At 44.5% G+C, this 6793-nt stretch overlaps 2 non-coding genes across 2 annotated transcripts; one reads left to right on the forward strand and one right to left on the reverse strand.

The window, feature by feature from the left end:
• Window positions 1-6064: 6064 nt before the first annotated feature.
• Window positions 6065-6137, forward strand: TRNAV-CAC. The gene has a single exon. It is a non-coding gene; the product is annotated as a tRNA-Val (tRNA).
• Window positions 6138-6548: 411 nt separating this feature from the next.
• TRNAG-UCC lies at window positions 6549-6620 on the reverse strand. Its single transcript has one exon. It is a non-coding gene; the product is annotated as a tRNA-Gly (tRNA).
• Between the last annotated feature and the right edge of the window lie 173 nt (window positions 6621-6793).

The following is a 6793-nucleotide window of genomic DNA, read 5'->3' on the forward strand; positions in this document are numbered from 1 at the left end:
ACTGAGTGAGGGTTTTAATTCCTCCCTGAGAGATCCTGGGCTGAAGATACCCGAGCAAGTTCAATGGGATAAGAGGCACCAGAGTGCAGCCATGACCTTGATTCCTACTTCAGTTCTTGATGACTGGGCATCTTGCAGAAACAAGTCATGGCTAGGTCCTCAATTCTACAAGCCATTGGATATCTCCTATTCCCCAAACTGACTTCTTCTTTCTCTCTCCACATCTCCACCCTCTTTTCATATCGGCAATCCTCACATTTATGCAGTGTGTTCCCTGTCATGAAGCTGGGCAGCGGCTGCATAACTTTCCTGCAGCTCTCACAGCTGCCACTAACTGCCCTTACACATCCTGCTCTTATTGTCCAAAAAAGTGCCACTACCTCGTACAAAGGCCATTTCCTTGATACCTCATTTTTGACTGTTCATTTGGCTCCTGCAGCACATCCTGGCAACACTGGAGGGCATTATGAAGAGGAGTACTTGGAAGGTTTTGGTAATGCTGTTAGAGCTTGGAGAAGCTGCTGGCATCTCAGACAGAGGAGAGAATAACATCCAGGGGAGTCTGGAGAAGGAAAGAGCAATCTGCTGCTACTCAGTATGTCTGAGAAGCTGGGAACATACTGCATTAAACTGATAATAATACCTTGAACAACAAGATGGTAGTTTCCATCTGGCCTAGTGCTGAGCTTGGTCTCTCTCATCTCTTCCCTGCCATAGCCAGGGAATCTTAGTCATAGGGTTGGCCATAGGTCATCCAATCAGGCGAGCAAAGATGAAAAAAGCCATATAGCAAGAGCAGGATGCTCAGCAGCAGCAGCAGCAGCAGCAGCTGCTGCTGCAACTCTTGACTCTCCTCTCACCCCAGCTAGACCCTCCTTAAGCTTGGGAGGTGAAAGATGCTAAGAGCTATTTGCTTAATTAGTAGCAATAGCTGAAGTACTTGAGAAACAAAAGCTCCCCTCTCTCTCTGTGCCCCACTTTTACTTGGGAATGAGGGTTCGGGAGCAAATTGCTTGGAAGCCAGAAAGCACCTTGGATCTCGTCACCATGGCTGCACAGACACAGACTCCTGTTATCTCCAGAAGAACAAAACCCTCCTCCCACCGTCTTCTGTCTCAGCTGGAGCTGATAAAAGGAGAAGAAATAAACAAAACACATTTTTGAAAAATACCTCAACCCAAAATAGCAAATAAATACTCAGGGAATAAACCAATCTTTGAGAAAACATATTTGTTGCTGCAGTGGCTTTTGGGTTTCTGGAGAGTTGAATGAGTCAAATGAGGATTTCAGGTTACAGAATCCATCTCAGTAATGCCGTGAATTATAAAATCATTACTCACAAACATGATAGATCATGACAATTGCTTGAGAATAATGGTCTCTAGCTATACATATCTAAAAGTGTAGATCTGAGTTATTTTTATATAGGGATGTGTGTACTGTTACAGTGAGTATATAGAATTTTTACGGACTCTTGTTTGAAACCCCCAGGATCACAACTGTAAATTTTCCATGAAACTCTTCTGTATCTGTATTTCACAATGCGCATGGAGAGATAGCAAGCAAATAGGCAGGGTAAGATAGCAGAATTAGTCACCTAAAAGAGATTTTGATGCTACCAGTTAAACTGCTTTTGTTATCTGGGCACCTTCACTCAGTGTGGATAGGATTTCTAAAGTAACACGTAATGAAAAACAAAGTGGGACTTCGATGTGTACTCGTAACCGAAAGGGTAAAAATATGTCAAATAGCATAGCAGTAAAGAACTGAAAACTAGCACCCATATATTTATGTACTGAGAGAAATTAGTTGCTCCAGGCTGGCTTCCCACATAAACTGGATAGATAATTTCACTTGGTGCTTCACGCATCAAGCTCTGACCATCTGGCTGAATGTGAATGTACCTTTCAGCAACATGTCTCATTTTGGCTTGATGCCCCCAGGGCCACCTCCCTACAACAGGCGCTATTTCAATGTTTAATTACACTTAAAGTTGAAAAAGGACAGCTTATTTTCAGTCTGTATCCTTCCAGCATCAGCTTCTGGATACGGAATCTTTTGCTGTCTGTGTATGCATGCAGGGAGTGTATGCTTAAATCAACCTGTTAACTGCATAAGAGATTAAGGGTCAGAGGACGGCTCACACAACAACTCTGTTTTTTAAAAATAAGTCATTAATAGGTGAATAAACAATGGGAATAACTGCTAATTCAAAATTTAACCTAGAGTTCCCTATTTTGCACTGACTGGCAGACATAGTCTGTTCTTTTTCATTATCAGTAGTTGAAATTAAAATGCTTGTAATTCTATCAAGAAAATTATGACTTTGTTACACAATATACATTTTGCTTATGTAAATTTTGTCTTTGTTTACAACATTTTCTTCCAACTGCCAAGAAATACTTTCTTTTGACTGAGAAAGGCCAAAGAATGCCACATGAAACAGCTGATTATGCTTTTCAATTTTTCCACACAAGTATTTTCTACTATCAGCATTTCCTTGGCCAAGCATACCGAAGTGTTACCTTTGTTAGTCTAACCTGGGTCACAACAGAAAAATCAGCAAGTGAGGTTTCTGTCTTGGGAGACTCACAGGGCTTGATAGCTCTAAAACTTAGCTGACCTTCTTTTGCATACGGACCTACATGGTTAAACTCATCTAGATCATGACAACAGCTTCCTCAGACTGGCCTGAAAAGATCAGGCTTTTATTGATAGCTCTGAGGACACTGTTATCGCTACAGAGAGCATGCTGCCCTCATCTTCTCCCACTGCTGAATAAACATGAACATCTGCATAGCTATTGTAATAACAGCAATGTTAATATTAATGATACTGGAGTGAGATCTAGGTCTAGTCTCCAGTGCTCACACTCTCCTGGTCAACCATCTCTCTCAGATGTCTTTGAGAGCCTGGTTTAAAAAATCATCTTGAAGCAGCTGCTGATTTTTCCCCAAACCCAGCAACAGTTAAAAAACTGAGTGTAGGATTTCAAAGCATATCAGGTGTTCCAGTTGGGTGTGGACATTCAATGAACTTATAAGAGAAATAAATTGCTGTAGATGGCAGCCCAGGACTCTGAGGCTCCATTGTACCTATGCCTCTGTCTTACTGCATGCTCCAGAAAAAGTACCATCTCATTTCATTTTTGACAGAGGAAGAACAGTATGTCTGGGCCTGAGGTATAAGAAGTATGCCTCTTAGAAAAAAAGGCCCTGGAGAAGACCAGTGTTCCCCTTACACTCTGTTTGATGGACAGGACTTACACTGGTGCTCAGGGAGGATGCTGTGGCTGAACATCACTGTCACCACTGTGTCCTATAACCAGTTACAACGAAAGACTGGTTTTCAAAGGACACATACGATTGTGCTCACATGCTCCTTGGTGTGGCAGAAATAGCTAATATTTTCTTTTTGCAGAGCCAGTATTTGACCTCTCTCTTGCCTGCTGACTACGTGTTCCCTTTATATATTAGCATGATGCGCTAGTTGTAGTGTCTCCCCCTTCGCTATCACTCACGTACATCCACCTCTCATCTCCCAGTATCCACCAACTCCCAGCATCTGTGCCACTTACTTGGCCTCTTTTCCTTTATGCTACTCCCCTCTACAGTCGTGTGACTACTATTGTGTGGTCCCTGCCACACAAAAGCTAGCCTGACCTAATTTAAATCAGTCCTATTGAAGCTGTTCTTGTTTTATCTCCCAGCACAAGGGCTGCACTCCCCATTTCAGAGGTAGCACAAATGAATGGCTAATTGGGGGAGTATTGTGCAGGCAGTGTTTTCTCCAAGCCCTGACTGTCAGCTCTCCTGTTCGATGGTGCTCCAAGTTCCCCTCTCTTTTAGCAGCCACGCAGGCTGTTTTGAGAGCAGAGGGAGAAAAAGGGGAGAAAGAAACTCTGCAGTCATTGCAGCATGTCGGACAAACAAAGCACAGTACAGCCACGTTCAGCACACTGGTGAAAAGGTCAGCTGGGGGAGGGTTTCCTTCTTCAGAAAGGGCAGGTGCTGTTGATAATAGTAGAGAATATCCATCCTTCACCTCCAAGCCACCCCCTGCTTTCTTTTTTTTTTTTTTTTTTTTTGTGTATTTATGTGACAGTCTTTCTTCAAACTCTAGAGATTGCCCTTGGGGAGGGGAGGGGAGGGAGGCATAGGTGGCTTTCATATGTGAGCTGTGCCACAGGGTTTGTAAATCTTGAGAGCAGAGAATGGGTCAGGGGCTGGAGGGCAGGCTGAAATGCTGCCAGTTCACTTCACCCTCCTGAGCAAACTTTGAGCAGTCATCACCATCACCGACTGACCTTTGTCAGCAAAGTGAGCAACATCCCTGGGAGCTATTCCAATCTAGGACCCATCTACACTGTGTTCCAGGGTCCACCACTGACTGACTGAGGGATGACTGCAGTATTTTTTGAGATGGTTTGGGAGTTAATACCAGACACGCAATATCTTTTTTTCTGCTTTCTGCCTCTCATAGGTACCTTCCAAAAACTTCCTCCCTGGGGCTGTTTGGTCTGTTCATCTCCTTTTGCCACTGATCATTTGATTGAAAGATAGACCTGCGGAAGAAAAAACTTGAAGCATTTGAGTCTTTTAATTGATGGTCTTGGTTCACTGCATATTCCATTTCTTCTGCACTAGGGAGAGGACTTTACCCTTACATCTTGATAAGATTTTCCCCCACCACACTTAGGTGATAACACAGTGCAAAGGTTGCTACCAGAGTCCCCTTCTGCAGGCTCCACCAGTTGCAGGCAAAAAGAGTGTAACACCACGATATTAAACAGTGGTGTAAGACAAACAAGTCCCAAGGGTCAAGATTTGTTATAGACTTTAATGTAATATTCTAAACCTTACTGCCAGTCAAATTAGAGAAAACACCAGCAAGTCAGAATTTAAAGATGTGACAACCTTCTCTCTATTCCTTTTGGCTCCAAATCAAGAGATTAGCCACTAGAACATAAAATTAAATATAACCACTAGGTTTTTCTTTTCTTTCTTATGGGTTTATGGTTCATTTATCTCATCTAATTTTTTCTCTGCAGCAAGCAGAGCATAAGACACACTTCAAATAACAAAATAAAATGAGAAAAATGGATTATATTACCACCTTATCCCAAGGGCTGAAGATTTATGAAAAAAAAAAAAGACAAAGTAGTGCTATAGGAGCACATGCATTGCTAACACTGCTCTAAGATAATAATAAGGATATGGTGCATTCCTAGAACCACACAAAATTGGGACCAGGGACTTTACCCAAAATCTCAGTGATGAGAGACTCACTACGTGGCAATTGCCAGTGTCGTTATACAGACAGTACACACTGTCTTGGAGAGACACAGGCAGTGAGCATATTTTGCATTAGGGAAAGTTTACTTGCAGGGAAGGAAGGGAGAAGTAGCACGAAATGTTAGATAACCCACCACCAGTCATCCACCAGCCTCTGTCCTGAGGCCAGATTCACTCTGAGCAGCACTGCAGGGAGCCCCACTCCCCGTTTGCCACTGTTATACCGACATCTGGTGGCAGCTGCCTCAGGGAGAGGAGCTGATACTTCTTCACATGTGGCCCAAAAGCACATCTTGTCCTCATGGCCTGCATACAGCCTGCACACCTGGCTTCGGTCTGAGCCACAGGGCTGAGGGGCGGGCATGGGCTGAGGGGTGCAGGCTGCCAGGAGGGCATGCAGCAGGCCTGAAGCCTCCAGCAGTGCCATGAGGAGCTGGGCACGAGGCCTCGTTGTGCTGTGGGCATTGTGCCCTGTGTGAGGAATGCACGTTCTGCTCCTTGCTGGGCTCTTCACCTTTCTGAAAGGAACACCAGCAGAATGCCCTCATACGCAGTGGTGTGGGACAAACCATCTCTTCCTCAGCCAGCAGACCTCTAGAGACAATAATGAAGAGACAGTCGTCACTCATTATAGCTAGTCGCTCAGAACCCCACGCAAAATTTGCTGGTTCTTGGCAAAGGGTTTCGTAAGGGAATACAGGAATGTCTCAACACCACCGACCCGCGTGCTGTGCAGAGCAGGCGCTGCTGAACAAGTGTAATCACAGCGGGTTTCCGTAGTGTAGCGGTTATCACGTTCGCCTCACACGCGAAAGGTCCCCGGTTCGATCCCGGGCGGAAACATTTTTTTTCACTTCCTTTTTATTTCTTTATTCTTTTCCTTATCCCTCGTATGATTTTATTTACCTCCTCCCAACTCTTCGAGGCTCCGCAGCTCCTCTCGGTGACAGTTGGGGCCGAAAGGACAGAACTGCGCTCTCAAAGCAGGGCAGCGTACACATTCCACCGCCAGCGCCCAAATGGGGAAAACTGCGCTAGGTCACGCGTTTTGGAGAGGCTTCAAAATCTATGCGAAGCAGAAAATCATTGGAATACTCTATGTAAGGTTAAACAGAGGCTAAAGATATGCTAGGAAAGTCAGAAACCTGCATTTCAGTAATCATAATGCCCCGTACACTACATGATGTTTTGACTGAAACCCAAAAACAAAAAAAACTTAGAACCATGACAGAGAAAAAAAAACACAAGCGCCTCTGCGTTGGCCGGGAATCGAACCCGGGTCAACTGCTTGGAAGGCAGCTATGCTAACCACTATACCACCAACGCAGTACAGCTAGTGCCCGCCCGCTTCGTCTACTAACCAGAATCACAAGGACCCAACCACTTTTCCCTGGAAGGGGTTGAAAACCGAGATGGAGTATGTAGCAACGCTGCCCCACGAGGGCGCTTAAAGATGCATTCGGGATTTATCTCGGGTGTTAAGAAGAGAAAGATATTCG

The sequence above is a fragment of the Centrocercus urophasianus genome, unplaced genomic scaffold (assembly GCF_019232065.1).
Source record: "Centrocercus urophasianus isolate 14NV4802_14NV808 unplaced genomic scaffold, USGS_Curo_1.0 seq_54, whole genome shotgun sequence".
In the NCBI taxonomy this organism is placed as follows: domain Eukaryota; kingdom Metazoa; phylum Chordata; class Aves; order Galliformes; family Phasianidae; genus Centrocercus; species Centrocercus urophasianus.